The sequence below is a fragment of the Felis catus genome, chromosome E1, assembly GCF_018350175.1.
Source record: "Felis catus isolate Fca126 chromosome E1, F.catus_Fca126_mat1.0, whole genome shotgun sequence".
Lineage (NCBI taxonomy): Eukaryota > Metazoa > Chordata > Mammalia > Carnivora > Felidae > Felis > Felis catus.
The window spans coordinates 41,700,310-41,717,391 of record NC_058381.1 but is presented as its reverse complement, the minus strand read 5'-3'; the positions used below and the strand labels follow the sequence as shown (position 1 = coordinate 41,717,391).

Here is a 17,082-nt window from a genome sequence, read left to right as displayed (position 1 = left end):
CTTATTAACCCTCCGCCCCCCGCACCCCCAATCAACCTCCTGCACGCCTCACTGAGTCCCAGCAGCTTCTTTCCAGAGGACCCAGGGCCGCCTAGGACTCAGACTCCGGTAGTCCAACTTTTACAAAACATTGGTCAATGTGAATATGTAACGTTCATGTCTGTACAGTTTAAAAAATGTTTTAATGTTTATTTATTTTATTTTTGAGAGAGACAGAGAGTGAGAGGGGGAGGGGCAGAGAGAGGGGGAGACGCAGAATCTTTTTTTTTTTTAATTTTTTAATGTTTATTTTTTGAGAGAGAGAGAGAGAGAGAGAGAGAGTGAGCGGGGGAAGGGCTGAGAGAGAGAGAGAGAGAGAGGGAGACACAGAAACCGAAGCAGGCTCCAGGCTCTGAGCTCTGAGCTGTCAGCACAGAGCCTGATGCGGGGCTGGCACTCACAAGGTGTGAGATCATGACCTGAGCCGAAGGCGGAGGCTTAACCCACTGAGCCACCCAGGCGCCCCGGGGAGACACAGAATCTGAAGCAGGTTCCAGGCTCCGAGATGTCAGCGCAGAGCCTCAGGCGGGGTTCCAATTCAGGGACCTTGAGATCATGGGTTCATGACCAGAGCAGAAGTCGGATGGTTAACCGACTGAGCCACCCAGGCACCCCTCATGTCTGTACAATATTTTTAAAAGGGGGCGCCTGGCGGGCTCGGTGTGTAGAGCATGCCGCTCGCAATCTCAGGGCCTCACGTTCAAGCCCCACGTTGGGCATGGAGTCTACTTTAAAAAACAACAACAACAATCCAGAAACAAAACAACAACAACAAAAACGGAAAGGGGAATAAATATTTGCCAGTCAAAACCACAGGCAGGGTTTTTGTCTCCAAATTATATAGGAGATGCCAGAATGGGATCAGAAAAAAAAAAAAAAAAAAAAAAAAAAAGAGGGGCACCTGGGTGGCTCAGTGGGTTAAGCACCAACTTCAGCTCAGGTCATGATCTCGAGGCTTGTTCCGAGTTCGCGTCCGGCACTGTGCTGACAGCTCGGCGCCTGGAGCCTGCTTCCAATGCCCTGTCTCCCTCTCTCTCTGCCCCTCCCCCGCTCGTGCTGTCTCTCTGTCTCTGTCTGGTCGGTCTCTCTCCAAAATTAAAAAAAATAATAATAATCAACATTAAAGACAAAAAGGAGGGGCGCCTGGGTGGCGCAGTCGGTTGAGCGTCGGACTTCGGCCAGGTCACGGTCTCGCGGTCCGTGAGTTCGAGCCCCGCGTCGGGCTCTGGGCTGATGGCTCAGAGCCTGGAGCCTGTTTCCGATTCTGTGTCTCCCTCTCTCTCTGCCCCTCCCCCGTTCATGCTCTGTCTCTCTCTGTCCCAGAAATAAATAAACGTTGGAAAAAAAAAAAAAAGACAAAAAGGAAAAAGAAAAAACGACTTGATGAAACGTGAGCAAAGTCACGCACTTCGGGGGAAAGATGACAAATGTGGGTTTTCACATACAGAGGTGCAAAGATGAACAAAGAGGTACCGTAAAGAGAGAAATGCGCATCTAGAACGGTACTGAGAGAGAGTTTACAGCCTGAGCGCTTGGTAAAAATCCGAGAGTCTGACGAGCTACTGGGTTTGCCAGGCTGCAGACACAGACGCTGCTTGAGAACTCTCAGGGTGCCCCTAGAGTCCCCCATCCCCGTCCCTGACCCGTGGCTGGAGACGCTTTCGGGGCGACAGCGCCAGGGACCAGGAGGGTGCAACAGCTGGGTGGAGGTACATGGCTCTTGGGTGAGGCTGGTGCCAGCCAGCCCTAGCTGTTCAGGCGCCACCGCCCGTGTGTGTCGGTTTGTGCGGGCCACGGGGGGGCACGGCGGGGCAGGGGTACTGACTCCAGCTACCCTGCAGTCAGTTAACTCCCAAGAGGCCGATCCGTGCACTCGGTTCCTCGGGAGACGGTCCTTTGCCAGGAATGGGAGTGTCTTGAGGGTCAAAACAGCTGGGAAACCATGAAGTGGCTAGTAACTGAAGAACGTGGAACCAAGCAGAGAGGTCTTGTGTTGGAGAGGCCCCAAGAGCCATCAGGATGACCGTTGGGCCACTGGCTGGGTGAGCTTGCTTGGTCGATAGATCATCACCTCGTTGAATCCATATCCATTCGCTCATCCATTCAACAAATATTTAGGTGCTGGGCACGGGGCTAAGTGCAGGGGCCGCCACAGAGGTGGAAAGAGGGGTCCAGGTGGGATCTTCCCAGTCGTCCGGAGCTGGGGTATCGAGGGGGCGGGGCAGGGTGTGGGAAGGGAGGCAGGGTACAGACCAGGACCTACTCCCGTACCGTACCGTATCATAGTGGGGCTGGTGGGAGTGGGGAGGGAAAAGTGCTCAAAACAGACCCCGGCGTTAGGTTAGGTTCTATCAGGACGTGGTCTTCGGCGAGGAGACGAAGCTTCCAGAGAAGTGACTGGCAAAAACGCTGTTTGCTACTCAAGCAGCGGAGTCCTGCCGGGCATTTCCACACAGGGCCTCAGAGGCTAACCAGTCAGGAAGGTAACTTGCTTAGGGTCCCGCGCAACCCCGCGCTTGCGCTTCCGGGAGAACGCGTGACGGAGAGATCATCCCCGCCCCCACCCCCACGGGACAGAGGGTAAACTCAGGGCGGGAGACAGTCACAGAGCCAAGAGCTAAGGCGGGGTCGGGCAGGGCCGTGACCGCAGATCAGATGTCACCATCGTGTTACCGGCCTCTCTCGTGCTGGTCCGTGTGTGTGTGTGTGTGTGTGTGTGTGTGTGTGTGTGTGTACGCGCGCGCCCAGCAGTCCTTCCCTGCTCCAAGGTCCACGTCCAGAGGCAGGCGGTGTCTTGGGTCAGGGTGAGGCCCACAGGTCGGCTGCCTACAGTCTGCGTCCCACTGGACAAGTTTCTCAACCTCTCTGATGTCGGTTATCACAGCCGTGAAGTGAGGGTGGTAACCACTTCAACTCGCTCCAGGGTCCTGAGGATCCAAAGGGATGGGAAAGACCGCACGCAGGGCCGTGAGTCTGGCGCGCGGCAGTGCTGCGATGGATCGGGATGGTTTCCCCGCAGGGATGACGGACCCGAGGACTCAATCAGATCGAGGGGCGATCGTGCTGGTCTCACGGTCCTTACAGCTAGCTAACTGCAGACTTCGAGAAGAACTAACCCAGGAAAGAAACCGACGCCCGCCGGGGCGAGGGCGGGGACGGGGACGGGGACGGGGACGGGGACGGGGGGCGGGGGACAGGGGGCGAGGCGGGATGTCTCAGTCACCGGAGGCTGGCGAGGAGGTGAGTAGGACGGAGGCCGCTCACAGTCACGCTCGCAGGTTCCTGCCCCGGCCGCAGTTCGCTGCCCGCCCAAGGTCGGGGCCCCGCCTGGGGCCCCCGGGCGGACGCTCCCCTCCCCGACGCACAGCGTTCTACCCCGCGGCTTTCTCGGGAGCACGCGGACCGCTCCGGTCCCACGGCTCCCTCCCGCAGCCCCTCTCCCCTGCCCTGGGCCCGCGGCGGGAAGGGTTCCGGGGACCCGGCGGGCCGGGCCAGGGGCGGAGCGGGACCGTTGTGGCACGCCCCCCCACCCCCCCGCCCCCCGCCCCGGGCAGGGTGGGGCGGGACACGCAAATTAGCGAGTCCTCCGCTAGGGAAGGACGGGAGGGAGCGGAAAGGGACGCGAAAATTCACCAGGAATGCGGGGGGCAACGGCAACTGCACCGCGTGTGGCGCGTACCACGGGATAGTGAGCCAAGAATGTGGACTGAGCGTGACCTGGCTCACCGTGAGTGCAATATGGATGGCCGCAGGGCGGTAGCGGGGAGGAGGCAGCGGCCGGTAACGAGTCTCGGCCTTTTCACTAAGATCAAGTGTAGGAGCTGTCCTTTTCGTGCTCAGCATCTGATGCGTCCTCTGGTCGAGGAACGGCATTCTAAATGGGTTTGTTGGGGTTGGGTATGGGGGGCCAGGGGTTCGCTCCATCCACTTCACGCATCGGCCTGGCGTTGCAGTGTTTCTAGAAACTGTGTGCGCTTCTTCCCGCTCTCCGGGCGCGGGGGAGGACTGTGGAGTTGCGGACTCCAGGTGGAATCTAGTGCTTGTTCTTTGTCGGCTCGTGTGTTGCGCTGTTTGCTTGCTTTCTTTCTCTCTTTTTTCTTCTTTCTTTTTTTTGCTGCTGTCTGTTCGTTTGGTTTTTTTGTTTTTTTTCTCCTGTGCTGTTTCTTCTTCCCCGCCCCGCGTTTTGGTCCCTGAAGTTGTAGCCTTGCAGTTTCCCCGCTTGTGGGAACGGTCGGGAGACCGTATGGTCTTCTTATTCCTAGCCTGGGGGAAGAAGCCCGGAGGCTGGGCTCTAGTACCCCTGGCACAGGCGCGTGCCGCCGCTCGGCGTCCGCCGCCTGGGGTCAGCCCCCTCCATGCCTCCGGTCATCGGGCTCTGCGGCCCAGTCGCGTTCCCCTTTCGTGCCTCTGGCTTCTTCTCTGGGTCACACGCGCCGACCCCCTTTCCCCACCTCTTCGCCGCCCCCGGTCTCCTGAAACTTTCTTACTTCTCTGCTCAAGACCGTGCCTGTTTGCTGCCTCCGAAGTGCTTTTTTTCTTCGTATGTCCCGTCCCTGGGCGTGGGCCCAGGCCCACGGCCTGGTGACCCACACTTTTGGGGAGAAATACTTCACGCCCACGCCCATGTGGCTCGACTTCCGATGTAGGGGACTGAAACCCGGGGCCTTCAAGAAGCTCTCAACTCGCTCTGCCGGACCCCTTAGCCGTCCCAGAACAAATCACAGGCAAATGCGATCATACGTACAAATAAATGTCTTCCCTGGTACGGAAGGAAAATTCCTTCTTCCAGATCGATCTATGGGAAGCCGCTTATCCACCCTGGTTGGCACATCAGAATCTCCTGGGGTTTTCCTTTAAATCGTACTCCTGTCCCACCACTGCCATACGGCAATCGGCAATCGAATTGGAGTCCCTGGGGCGGTGGCCCGAGGTTGGTGGTGCCTCCACTAGCCCGCCAGGCGTTTCCGTTGCACCGTGTGCCTCCAGAAGCACTCCTTCGAGCATCTGGGAGGATGCCCCCGGTCAGCTTACTCTGAAACGGTGAATTCCCCAGGACAATGGAAGCGTTCCATGCACCCCTGCAAATCCAGGCACCCGTCGCTTTACGACAGTCCCAGACTGGCTTCGCCTTTAGCCCACCATAGGCACTCAGCAAACAGTGTACCCAGTGGGGAAATAACGGATCCCCTGGTCTTGGCACAGACAGGAGGCCATCCGGTCTGGTGGGGAGGCCTTTGGACCCACATTGGAATATGTTGAGAGCAAGTGCCGGTCGGACGACGTCGTGGCTTCTGCGTTGTGCCTGCCACTCTGCGGAACCAGATGGACTGTCTCTTCGCCGCCGCCCCCCCCCCCCCCCCCCCCCGCATTTCCTTTTAGATGTGGAGACTGATGACACTACCCGCGAGGGTATGAAAAGGTTTACAGCTCACATAATGAAGCTTTCCAGGGAGAGCAGGGTGGCTCCCGGGCAGATTCAAAAATGGCTTGAGAGCAAAGGAAGGAGCCTGGGTTGGTGTGTTTATTATGGTGGTGAATGGAGGGTCTGGGGTAAAGCTTTTTGTCAGATCGACCGGAGGGAGGGCAGGAAGAGAGGAGGGAGTGGCGAGACTTAAAAGCTGTCTGCAGTCAAAGATCCAAAGGAAGTCAGACTCTCTATTACCTGCTGCAAGCTGCTTTCCCCTCTGTGAAATGGGGGCGGGCGGCCGCCTCCTGCGGGCACGGTGCCCATGAAACGGTGCCTTCCGCGGTGGATACTCAACAAACATCCCTTGGATCAGAGTCTGATGGCCGTCTTGATCTGATGTGATAAGGAGGGTTCCAGCCCGAGCAAGGGCAGGGGCGGGGGTGGGAGGCGAGGGGTGGGGGGGTGGGGTGGAGTGGGGGCAGGGCCAGGCCGGCCGGTGGGGACAAGGTGGAGGAAGAAAGGGAAGGGGAAGGGGTACGGGCAGGTTCCTGTGAGAAGCTGAACCTGCTGGCTGACTTTGAGATATGAATGAGTCTGTGAAGGACGGGGACATGGGGGTGGGGGCATGATGATAGGGAGGAGCCCACCAGAAGCAAGGGTCCCCAGTTTTGAGGCCCAGATCATAACTTCAAGGTGGCTGGGCAGGTCAGTGGGATACAAACCGGTCCCCTCATTCCCCAATCGCTCCCCTGCCCCCGCTCTTGGTCAGACTGCAATGCCCGGGTTCCCCCCTCATGTGCCCTGAAATTCTGACTTGCATGAGCATTCTGACTTGTTCTTTAGGCCACCCCCCCCACAACCGCCCCCCCCCCCCCCCCCCCCCCCCGCCAAGACGTCAGGCAGGCCTTCCTGATTCAGCTGGCTTTGCGTTCCATCCCACCTTCTCCTTTATTGAATATGTATCGCATGCTTCCCATAGGGACGCAGAGCCAAACGGGAGAGGCCTTGGGCCTCAAGGGAGTCACACAGCCAGGTGGGGGCCACAACCATGTGTTCATCTCTGACAGTCCCCTCCGCATCGAACCTGGTGTTGTGGCCTTTTGGGCAGGTGTCTTATCCTGGTCCTGGCCTGGATGCTCCCTGGTTGGGGCAGCGAGGAGGCAGGAATGGTGTCTGGTTTCTCTCTACTTCCCAGGACCAAGCACCGTCCCGGTGGGTCGTGGAGTTGAAGGTGATTAATGACTATTCCTTAAGTTGGAACCGCTGGTGATGGCAGGAGGCCCAGAGTGCTGGTGGTTTTGTCCTCCTGGGCAGATCCATTTCCCCAGGGTAAAAAGACAAGAGCTTTATCACTGGGCCTCCTGCTCTGTCCGAGGGTCCGTCCACTCTGTAGTGCCTGTCGCTTTCCGAATGGGGCATCCATTTTCTTGAGGAGGATTCTCCATACAAGTGACCACGCACCCCCTCACCCCCACCATGAATGCCTAGGGGGCAGGAATAGGATCACAGTCACGTCCCGGAGTTGGGCTCTGTCTGATGGGCGCCCAACCATCATCCACATGGAAAGGATGGGTCAATCCCGTGGACGCAAAGAATCAAACGTGGTTAGGTCAATGTGTTCCGCTACTTGATTTTTTAAGTAAGTTCTATGTCCCCTGCAGGGCTTGAACTCATGGCCTTGAGATCAAGAGTCTCATGCTCTACCGACTGAGCTGTCCAGGCACCCCTGTTCTGCTACTTTTTAAAGAAAAATCGAAGGGGGGTGGGGTGGGGTGGGGGGTGGGGGTGGTGCGGCCTGGCTGGCTCAGTCGGTAGAGCATGGAAGAGATTACTCAACAATAACGTCTTTAAAAGGGGGGGAGGGGGCACATGGGTGACCCAGTTGGTTGAGAGGGGGACTTCGCAGCTCAGGTCATGATCTCATGGTTGGTGAGTTGGAGCCCCGCATGGGGCTCGCTGCTATCAGCACAGAGCCTGCTTCGGAGCCTCTGCCCGCCCCCCTCCCCCGCCCTTCCCCCGCTGGCGCTCTCTCTCAAAAATAAACATTTAGAAAAAGAAGAAGGAAAGAGAGAGAGAGGAAGAAAGATCCAGGAGTGTTACAAAAATGTACACGCGGTACAGTTTAGGATCCAAGGTGGCATCTCAAAGTTGTGAAGGAAAAATACATTCCTTTGCACTGTACTGCAGAGTAGATACCAAATGGCTCAAAGATTTAGCTGTGGAGAAAGAAGAAAAAGACCTAAGGGAAGATTTAGGAAATTATTTTATAACCTCATCTGAAAAACATCTGAAAGCTATTTTTTTTCATGATGAATAGGATGATAGAAAAAATAACTTTTTAAAGGTTGTTTGTTGGGGCGCCTGGGTGGCGCAGTCGGTTAAGCGTCCGACTTCAGCCAGGTCACGATCTCGCCGTCAGTGAGTTCGAGCCCCGCGTCGGGCTCTGGGCTGATGGCTCAGAGCCTGGAGCCTGTTTCCGATTCTGTGTCTCCCTCTCTCTCTGCCCCTCCCTGTTCATGCTCTGTCTCTCTCTGTCCCAAAAATAAATAAACGTTGAAAAAAAAAATTTTTTTAAAGGTTGTTTGTTAATGTAATGGGTTTTTATTTTATTGTATTTATTTATTTTTTTTTAATTTTTTTTCAACGTTTATTTATTTTTGGGGGGACAGAGAGAGACAGAGCATGAACGGGGGAGGGGCAGAGGGAGAGGGAGACACGGAATCGGAAACAGGCTCCAGGCTCTGAGCCATCAGCCCAGAGCCTGACGCGGGGCTCGAACTCACGGACCGCGAGATCGTGACCTGGCCGAAGTCGGACGCTTAACCGACTGCGCCACCCAGGCGCCCCTGTAATGGGTTTTTAAATTAAGAAATAGTTTGTGGGGGCGCCTGGGTGGCTCAGTCCATTAGGGGGCCGACTTCCGGCTCAGGTCACGATCTCGCGGTCCGTGAGTTCGAGCCCCGCGTCGGGCTCTGTGCTGACCGCTCAGAGCCTGGAGCCTGTTTCAGATTCTGTGTCTCCCTCTCTCTGACCCTCCCGCGTTCCATGCTCTGTCTCTCTCTGTCTAAAAATAAATAAACGTTAAAAAAAATTAAAAAAAAAAAAGAAATAGTTTGTGATATTTGTTTATTTTTGAGAGCGAGAGAGACAGAGCGCGAGCAGTGGAGGGGGCAGATAGAGAGGGAGACACAGAATCCAAAGCGGACTCCAGGCTCTGAGCTGTCAGCACAGAGCCGGACGTGGGGCCGAAACCCACAAACCCTGACCTGAGATCCTGACCTGAGCCGAAGTCAGAGGCTCGAGGCTCAACTGACTGAGCCACCCAGGCGCCCCTATGTTTTAGATAATGTCTACGCCTAAACGTGGGGCTGGGACTCACGACCCCTCCAGGTCAAGAGTGGCAAGCCAGGCGCCTCCAAAATATAACTTTCAGTGGAACCTTAAGGAGATGAAATCCTCAAAAGACAGATAGCCAACAGAAGAAAATACTCACTGCTTGTATTACATACAAAGGGCCTTAAACTGTAAATTGCCGATACAAGCCCTTATGATAAAGCCCGACCAGTTAACCTAGCAAGTAAAAGGGCCGAAGTCCCTGAACAGAGAGAGTTCAGGGCTCTCAAACACAGGAGAGAACACTCAGCCTTGTCTTCTTACCCATGATTAGAGAAGTACAAGTCAAAACCATGCTGAGGTACCATTTTCACCTGTAAGATCGGCCCCTCCCCCTGCTCCCCTGCCCCCCCCCCCAAGCACCCCCCACTTTGATACCACGCGGAGTTGCTGGCGGGACTGGAGCAGCAGGCGCTGCCTGAGAACGTCCGCCGTGCTCCTGCAGTCACTGTCCCTGCTCCCCCGAAATTCAAGGCCCCCTTGCGGCAAGAGTTGGCAGGACCGTGACCACACCGCACCCACGGCGAGGACACAAGGGCATACGACTGGCGTCCACCGAGCGCACTTTGCAGGCACTTGGGTCCGTGCGTGTGTATCTGAGCAAACTCCGCGGGAGTGAATCACGCGGAGGAGACGGAAACGCCGTTATTGATTCGCGACGGGAACCGTTCCATCCCAGTGAAAGTAATCCAGGAGGACATCCCCTTCTCGCGAGGGAACCAGCCTGGGGCTGGGACTCTGGGGCGGAAGACGGCCCGAAGGACGCGGACGCGAGCCGGGGGTGGGGGTGGAGGGTGGGCGTGCTGCTGAAGAGCCGTCAGCATCGCGACGCGCGGGGCACTGGCTGGGAGTGTAGGAGGCAGGATGTCATTCACTGAACGGTGGTTGAGGGGGCGGGGCGGGGCGGGCAGAGCAGCGGCCAAAAGCAAGGTCTTGCCTTCACGGGCTCCCGGAAGCCCCGGGATCTGCAGCCGTGTTGGCTGTCCCTTCGCAGTCCCCGCCAGCCGCCCCTCCTCCCGGGTCTTTGCGCGAGGTGTGTGCACGCCGGGGAGGTGGGCCCCCAGTTGGGTTTGGGCTCGCGGCGCGCAGAGGCGGTCGGGAGGGTGGAGTCGGGCCGCGGCGGCCGCGCCTCCTCAGGGAACAAAAGGCGGGGCATCATGCAGATTAGAAATGGCTGTGCGGCGGCGCGGTAAGGACGGGCCAACCAGGGATACGGGATTTCCCCTTCAGAATGTGAAGAACGAAAAAAATGTGCACAAAAGTATTCTAGTGATTATCGATGGTCCTGTCGATGTCGCAAAGGATATCAGAAAAGGAGTGAGCGTTAGGGTTCTCACCATGAGTTGAATATGGATGATGGGAGAACGGTACTGGAGAGGGAGGGACAGGCCGGTATCGCTTCTCGGCCTTTTGGCTAAGATCAAGTGTAGTATCTGTTCTTATCAGTTTAATATCTGATACGTCCTCTATCCGAGGACAATATATTAAATGGATTTTTGGAGCCGGGAGATGGAATAGGGGCTTGCTCCGTCCACTCCGCGCATCGACCCGGTATTGCAGTACTTCCGGGAACGGTGCACCTCCCTTCCTTTCAGTGGGTTTCTAAAAGCAGACGTGGTGCTTAGTATGCGGAGCTGTGGTTTTGTTTTGTCTTATTTTTTTCTCTTGTTTTGCTCCCTCTTTTTTTCCCCTGGCGGGTACGGATGATACCTGTCCTGTTCTTCCGTCGCACCTCTTTTTTTTTTTTTTTTTTTTCCTTCTTCTTTTTTTTCTTCTCTGCCGGTCTTTTTTCGTTCTGTTCTCTCCCTTCCCTCTTCCGGTTTCGCCCCCGGGTCCAGCCTTTTTTTTTTTTCAACCGCTTTCCGCTGCCGTTTCCCGATTTCTTCTACTTTTCTCCGGAAGTTTGCACTCGTGCGTAGTCTGGTTCCCGGTGGTGGCCAGCTCTTCTAAACCTTCCATTTCTCGTTCCCGGGAGTCGTGCTCCACTTTACCTCTCAAAGAGCTTTGCCCTCCTCCCCGCGCCCGGCCGTTTATGTTGTACACGCCCCGCCCCGCCCCCCCCCCCCCCCCCCGCCGCCTTGCCAGTCCTTGTGCTTTCTGTCCAGCTAGCTGCATGCAGCTCATTTCGCTTTTGAAGGTTTAGCTCCTGGCTGTCTCTCTCTGAGACACTTCTGTCATTCCTGGTGAGTTTCAACAGTCACACGGGCGATTCCTTCCGAACACCCCGCCTGGCCTCTCAGTTTCTCCACCGCGGCTAAATCTATCCCCCCTCGTCGGCCCGCTAGATTTTGTCATTCCCAATTGCTCTAACCGTGTCCCCATCCAGCATCACATTCTCCCATCGCCTTCTACCCTTCCTCTGCCCTTTGACACCTGACACTTCTCTGTTCCTTCACACCTACACCCCACCCCTACCCCGGATCCCTCAATGTCCTTGCCTCCCTATTGACCTGGATTCATTTCCTTGCACATACCCTCAGGTCCTGGACGCGTTCTTGGTGCCACCTGTGCCACTGACTGTAGCCGGCGAAAACCATAGCACCGGGCTGATCTGGCTCACCTCAACTCTCAGTGTGCCGGGGAGAAAACTAGATAGACCTCAACACATTTGTTACCCAGGCTCCAAGAGGCCCTTTCAGGAGAAGGAAAAATAAAAGCATTGGGGGGAGGGGGCACCTGGGTGGTTCAGTCGGTTAAGCGTCTGACTTTGGCTCAGGTCATGATCTCTTGGTTTGTGAGTTCGAGCCCCGCGTCGGGCTCTGTGCTGACAGCTCAGAGCTGGAGCCTGCTTCAGATTCTGTCTCTCTCTCTCTCTGCCCTTCCCCCACTTGTGCCCTGTCTCTATCAGAAGTAAATAAATGTAAAATTTTTTTTAAAAGCACTGTGGGAAACTGCTTTATTTAAAATTGACACGCGTTTAATTAAACACAACAAAACTCACATTCTTATACTTCATACTTTCCAGGTTTTGAAGGTCTAAATATCCGAATCCGGCGACATCCTCCAAATGCAACGGACTGCTCATTGGCTGTCCTACCCGGCCTGTGAAATATTGCTTCTCCAGTATTTCCAATACATCTCCAACAGGTTCGGCCTTATCACTACTTCTGGTTCTTCTTGTGTTATGCCCAGAAAATTCGTGATCCCCAAAGACCGCCAGGGAGCCGAGTCCGATGCAAAAGCAAAAGAGCCTTTATTCGAGCTAGCTCGAGCTCAATCCCCTACCTGCACGGACGCAGCGGTGAGATACCGGGGAGAGAGAGCGAGTTTCAAAAGGACAAAGGTTTTATTGGGGCCTAGGGGCAGTTGGTGACGTAATGGCTATGGCCTCAGCCGATTGGCTGGGGAAGGGTCCGAGTCCTGTTAGGCAGGTGTGTGTGTGTGGGGGGGGGGGGGGGGTTACTCAAGGGGAGGAGGTGTGGTCAAGGTGAAGGACACAGAACAAGATGGAGTTGGCCGGCGTAGGCCTGCCCTTTCACTTGCACCGTCAAAATACAACAGTCGAAGGTTTTTTTCACTTTTATTTTTTATGTTTTTAACCCTCGGTGGCTTGCAATTCTGTTGATCTGCAAAGTCTGGTGTTTGAGAAAATTCATCTAGGATATTGTCATTTGAAGACGTGTGGTCGGTCGGAGATTTCACTCGTGTTGATCTCTTTCACCCTCCTCATTAGAGACCAGTCCTTTGCTTTCATCTTCTGGTTCGTCTAGTCAGAGTCTAATCATTCATCTAATCGTGTCAGAGTTCTCTTCTTTGCCCATGTTACGGGTGGAAAGGTGAAAATTTCCAAATTCTCGATGACATTCAACAAAAGCAACATTCGGACTGCCAGGATAGTGTCTCCCATCTGCTTGTGTACCTTCTGGAAAGATGATTCGCTACTTTGTTTTTAATTGCAACAAGGCAGGGAGAAAACTGAGGGATGGCGGGTGCCACTCTGGTGAGGTGTTTCACTGCCGCCTCACCGCTCTGAGGGATTCCATTTCCTTAGCCTTGTAGATTTCTCCGTCCTAGTTGGGGATTGAGGAATAACTTCAGGCAAAAATCCCCCCAGGATGATGAGATAGCAAATTGTTTCGTTGTTTTGAGATTACAGGGAGAATGAGATTGCTAAGACCCCGCGATGTGTCTTCGGTTTGGAGACAGAGAGAAAAGCGGCCGCAGAAGCTGGCCTGACACTCACAGCCAGGCTGTGGGGGTCTCCCGTGGAACGTGAGCAGTTTCACCCAACAGTGGCGGCAATCTGAAAAATAAAACAGCCAGTTGTTTTACTAGCAAAAAAACCCATTTTACTAGCTATTCGGGAATAGCAGAGGAATTGCGATTACGGACCTGCAGGCTATGGTGAACTGCAGACAAGTCCGAAGAGGCAAAAGGAAGGTCGGCCTTTGTTTACGTTTTAGGAGGAAGCTGGGGAGGCTTGTTTTGAGCAACAGTTCCCTGGAGAAGAACAGGAGTTTGAGGTCCTGGCGGCTTCTCATTAGCTGCAAGCGGGGGTTAGTGCCTTGTTGGCTGGGGTGCAACAAGGGCTCTTCCTTCTTTTTCTTAAAGGCAGGAGATAAGCTTCCTATGTGAAAAGGGTCTCCCTTGTCAGAATAAATTTTTGTCTTCCTTCTTCCCGCTAAGGTTAGGCAGGCTGCAAGGAGTGGTACGTGCTTGAGAGCTCCCCCTTCCAGTGCTTCCCGACTCCATTTTAACTGAGCTCTCCTTTATTTATTTTCTTTCTGTCTTTTTTTTTTTTTTTAACGTTTATTTATTTATTTTTGAGATAGAGACAGACCATGAATGGGGGAGGGTCAGAAAGAGAGGGAGACACACAATCTGAAACAGGCCCCAGGCTCTGAGCTGTCAGCACAGAGCCTGACGCGGGGCTCGAACTCACAGAACGTGAGATCATGACCTGAGCCGAAGTCGGACGCCCAACCGACTGAGCCACCCAGGCGCCCCTCCTTTACTTATTTTCAACATCAACAGATTAGGGTCACTCTGTGACCCGTGATGAATCAAGACAGAAACAAGGCCACTCCGTAGTCGCCTCCGAACTGAGACAAGAAAAAAGAAGAATATTGTCCAAACAACAAAACTGACCAAACACCCCCTATCCTAGCTAATATGAGTAACTGCTGCTACTTTCCCAGTCGCAGTTTTGGCCTCGCTCTATTCTTCCTTTCTTCTAGGTAAGATGTATTCAGCTACCCAATCACTGAGTTACCCCCACTGCCTGAGGTCATCTGTAGGAGAGTGTGTGCGTGTGTGTGTGTGTGTGTGTGTGTGTGTGTGTGTGTTGTCTGGAGGGGGCGAATCTTTGTCCTTCTCCCCTTCAAGGTTCTTGGGGGTGGTGGGAAGGGGAGGATGGCTGGGGCTTTGTAGCAAAAGACGCATTAAAAAGAGAAAAAGAAACAGAAGTGTATTAGTGTACGTATCTCAGATATACACAGGAGAAAGTCAGGGATGAATAACCCAATGGGGTGGCTGGAACTTGGGCTTACATAGCCGCTTGAAACAAAACAAACAGGGGCGCCTGCGTGACTCAGTCGGTTAAGTGTCTGACCCATGATTTCTGCCCAGGTCATGGTCTCATGGTTCATGAGATCGAGCCCGGAGTCGGGCTTTGCACTGGCCGACAGCACAGAGCCTCCTGGGGATTCTCTCTCTCTCTCTCTCTCTCTCTCTCTCTCTCTCTCTCTCTCTCTCCCTCTCCCTCTCCCTCTCCCTCTCCCCCTCCTTCGCCCTGCCTCCTGCGTGTGTGTGCGCTCTCTCTCTCTCCGTCTCTCTCTCTCTCTCTGAAAATAAAATATACAAATAAAGAATCTTTAAACACAAAACAAACAGAAACAAAAAAAATAATAAATTTTCAGAAAAGTGACAAAAAGTAAAAGGGTTTTGAGTTTCTAGGCTGGCCAACTGTGGGATGGTAACTATATGGGGAAATAGTGGAAGATAAGGGCTGGGCAGTAAAATTTGTTAGGTAGAGTCTCTGGTGCCAGTCTCTGGGCTGATAAGGATCCAGGGTTGTCCGTAGTTAACTCCTGTATACCTTTATGTCCTGATTTTAGGCAAATCGGGGGAGGGAAGAGTTTTTTCCTCCTGTTTCAGCTCAAAATAATCCTTACGCCAAAGTGGCATATTGGCGGGCGGCGGGGGAGGGGGGCAATTCCGCCACCCTTCGCATCCCATTCAAAGGAAGGCCTCGCTCACTTAAACCTTCCCCAAGCCCCCTAATGCAAGCCTCCATCCTGTATATAATGAGCCATTCCTGACACCCTCTCACTGAGGCGCCCCGCGGGTTCCTTCTCACTTTGCAGCAAGCGGTAACCCAACCCTTTTCATTACAGGTGTGTTCCTGGTGGTCTTTGGCTGGATGGCGTTGACAAGTTATTAAGAGGGTCCACCGATGGACCCATATGGGAACTGCGACATGGAATGCGTTTTATTCTAACAAGCAAAGTCCCCCCCCCCCCCCGTTGGAAGACCTATAAACGAGAATACAAGTCATGAAATACCACTATTTACAAATAGCACTGCTCAAAAGAGAAACTAGAAAAAAAAGAGAAAAGGTTGTTGATCTCATAACTCCTAGAGCAAGACAGCTTAGTAAAAGGGTAGAGGGATGGATATATATGTATCTGCATCTGTGTCGGTGTGTGTATGTACAGTACACAACAGATCCATGATGTTAGGTGGTGGGTGCTCACGGTAGAAATCTTTCAACGTTGCTGTACGTGCGAAAAGAAATTTAAGAAGAAAAGAAAAATGCTGCCAAGAAAAACCTCACAAAGCTATTTGTCTCGTTCTGGGCTTTCTCCAAGGAAATGAGACTTGAGGCAGCTTTCCCGCTACAGGCGCGTTTCCCTTTCAAGGCGAGAGAGAGAGAGAGAGAGAGAGAGAGAGAGAGAGAGAGAGAGAGAGCGCGCGCGAGCCAGCGCTGACGCCAGGAAACCAGGAAACGGCGCGTGTGTGGGCGGGACATGCAAATTAAAGTGGCTGTTTCTCTCGCGAGCTATGGGAGCAAAACAATAAAAAGCGTGAAAGCCCCGAAGAAGTTAAGCGATCTGATAAACTGAGTATGTCTTAGGAGTTGTGACGATGACACACTGTCCAGTCTAAGGAAAGAGGGTGAGCCTTCGTTTGAGGGTGACTTTTCTCACCGTGACCCAAAGGAGGAGTGAGAGGGAGGGTGTCGATGCGCTGGGGAGGACGTGGTTATCGCTTCTCGGCCTTTTGGCTAAGATCAAGTGTAGTATCTGTTCTTATCAGTTTAATATCTGATACGTCCTCTATCCGAGGACAATATATTAAATGGATTTTTGGAGTCGGGAGATGGAATAGGAGCTTGCTCCGTCCACTCCGCGCATCGACCTGGTATTGCAGTACTTCCAGGAACGGTGCACCTCCCCTTGGGAGGGAACACTCGCGTGTCTCAAAAGTCAGTTTTGTTTTCTTTTTCAATCGCGGTTTTTTTTTTTTTGTGTGTGTTGTTTAAATGAGCAACTAACTAGTACCCTGGGCTCCCATGTTGCGTTTCTTTACAGTGGGTATGTATAGGTGTGTCGTACGAAATTGGGGAGGCATCTCTCTGGTTACAGTTTTTTACCCCAATTGGTCTTCTTTTCTGACTTACATACCTATATATACTTTCGATCACTTCCTGTTCCTGAGTATTCTTTCACAGGAAGACTTCCTCCCAAGAGGTTCTGCTCTTTCGGACTTTCTTGACTTTGCAATTCTTGCTGTTTCCTTATTAATAGGTCCTCTGTCTCTATATAACGGGTGGAACCTTCAAATTTCTTTTGGCGTATACGGAGGGACTTTGAGGGGAATTTAACGATGTAGAGGGACCCCTCGGTTAAAGTGCATCTTTTGGCTCAGGGAATTCGGCTTTGGAGTCAATTCTTCCCCCCTCCACCCACGCCTCGCCTCAACGAATTGTGAGCGCACCCACAATTAGAAGATAGACATGAGAGGAAAGGAGGAACTTGTAGAGATTCATTGCAATTCTCATAAAATTCCTCCACTTTATGAATGCTGAGTTCATTTGAGTCAAAACACCACAAAAGTTGGAAGGTCAGCTTAAGCACATGACCTCAAGGTGCCATAATGCATGTAAAGCTCAAACGCCACGGTGATAGCTAAAACTCGGTGACAATAAGGCGGTTGAATGAAAAACAGGATCTTCTCTCCCCACTCTCCGAAACAAAAGCCACTCAACACGCCGCTCGACAGTAAAATAACAGAACCTACAA

The 17,082-nt window shown here is 53.4% G+C and overlaps 1 long non-coding RNA gene and 3 other non-coding genes across 8 annotated transcripts; all 4 read left to right on the top strand.

Moving 5' to 3' along the window:
- The first annotated feature begins 3,598 nt into the window (after positions 1–3,598).
- LOC123382032 lies at positions 3,599–16,232 on the top strand. 5 transcript variants are annotated; one of them, XR_006589788.1, is made up of 3 exons: positions 3,599–3,766; positions 11,805–11,926; positions 15,175–16,232. It is a non-coding gene; the product is annotated as an uncharacterized LOC123382032 (long non-coding RNA). The 5 variants fall into 5 exon arrangements; XR_006589790.1 differs by lacking the exon at positions 3,599–3,766 and adding an exon at positions 9,386–9,523; XR_006589791.1 differs by lacking the exon at positions 3,599–3,766 and adding an exon at positions 9,744–9,872.
- Positions 3,822–4,017, top strand: LOC111559365. Its single transcript, XR_002740254.2, has one exon. It is a non-coding gene; the product is annotated as a U2 spliceosomal RNA (small nuclear RNA).
- LOC111559362 lies at positions 10,234–10,424 on the top strand. Its single transcript, XR_002740251.1, has one exon. It is a non-coding gene; the product is annotated as a U2 spliceosomal RNA (small nuclear RNA).
- On the top strand, positions 16,045–16,235 carry LOC123382144. The gene has a single exon (XR_006590082.1). It is a non-coding gene; the product is annotated as a U2 spliceosomal RNA (small nuclear RNA).
- The last annotated feature ends 847 nt before the right edge of the window (positions 16,236–17,082 follow it).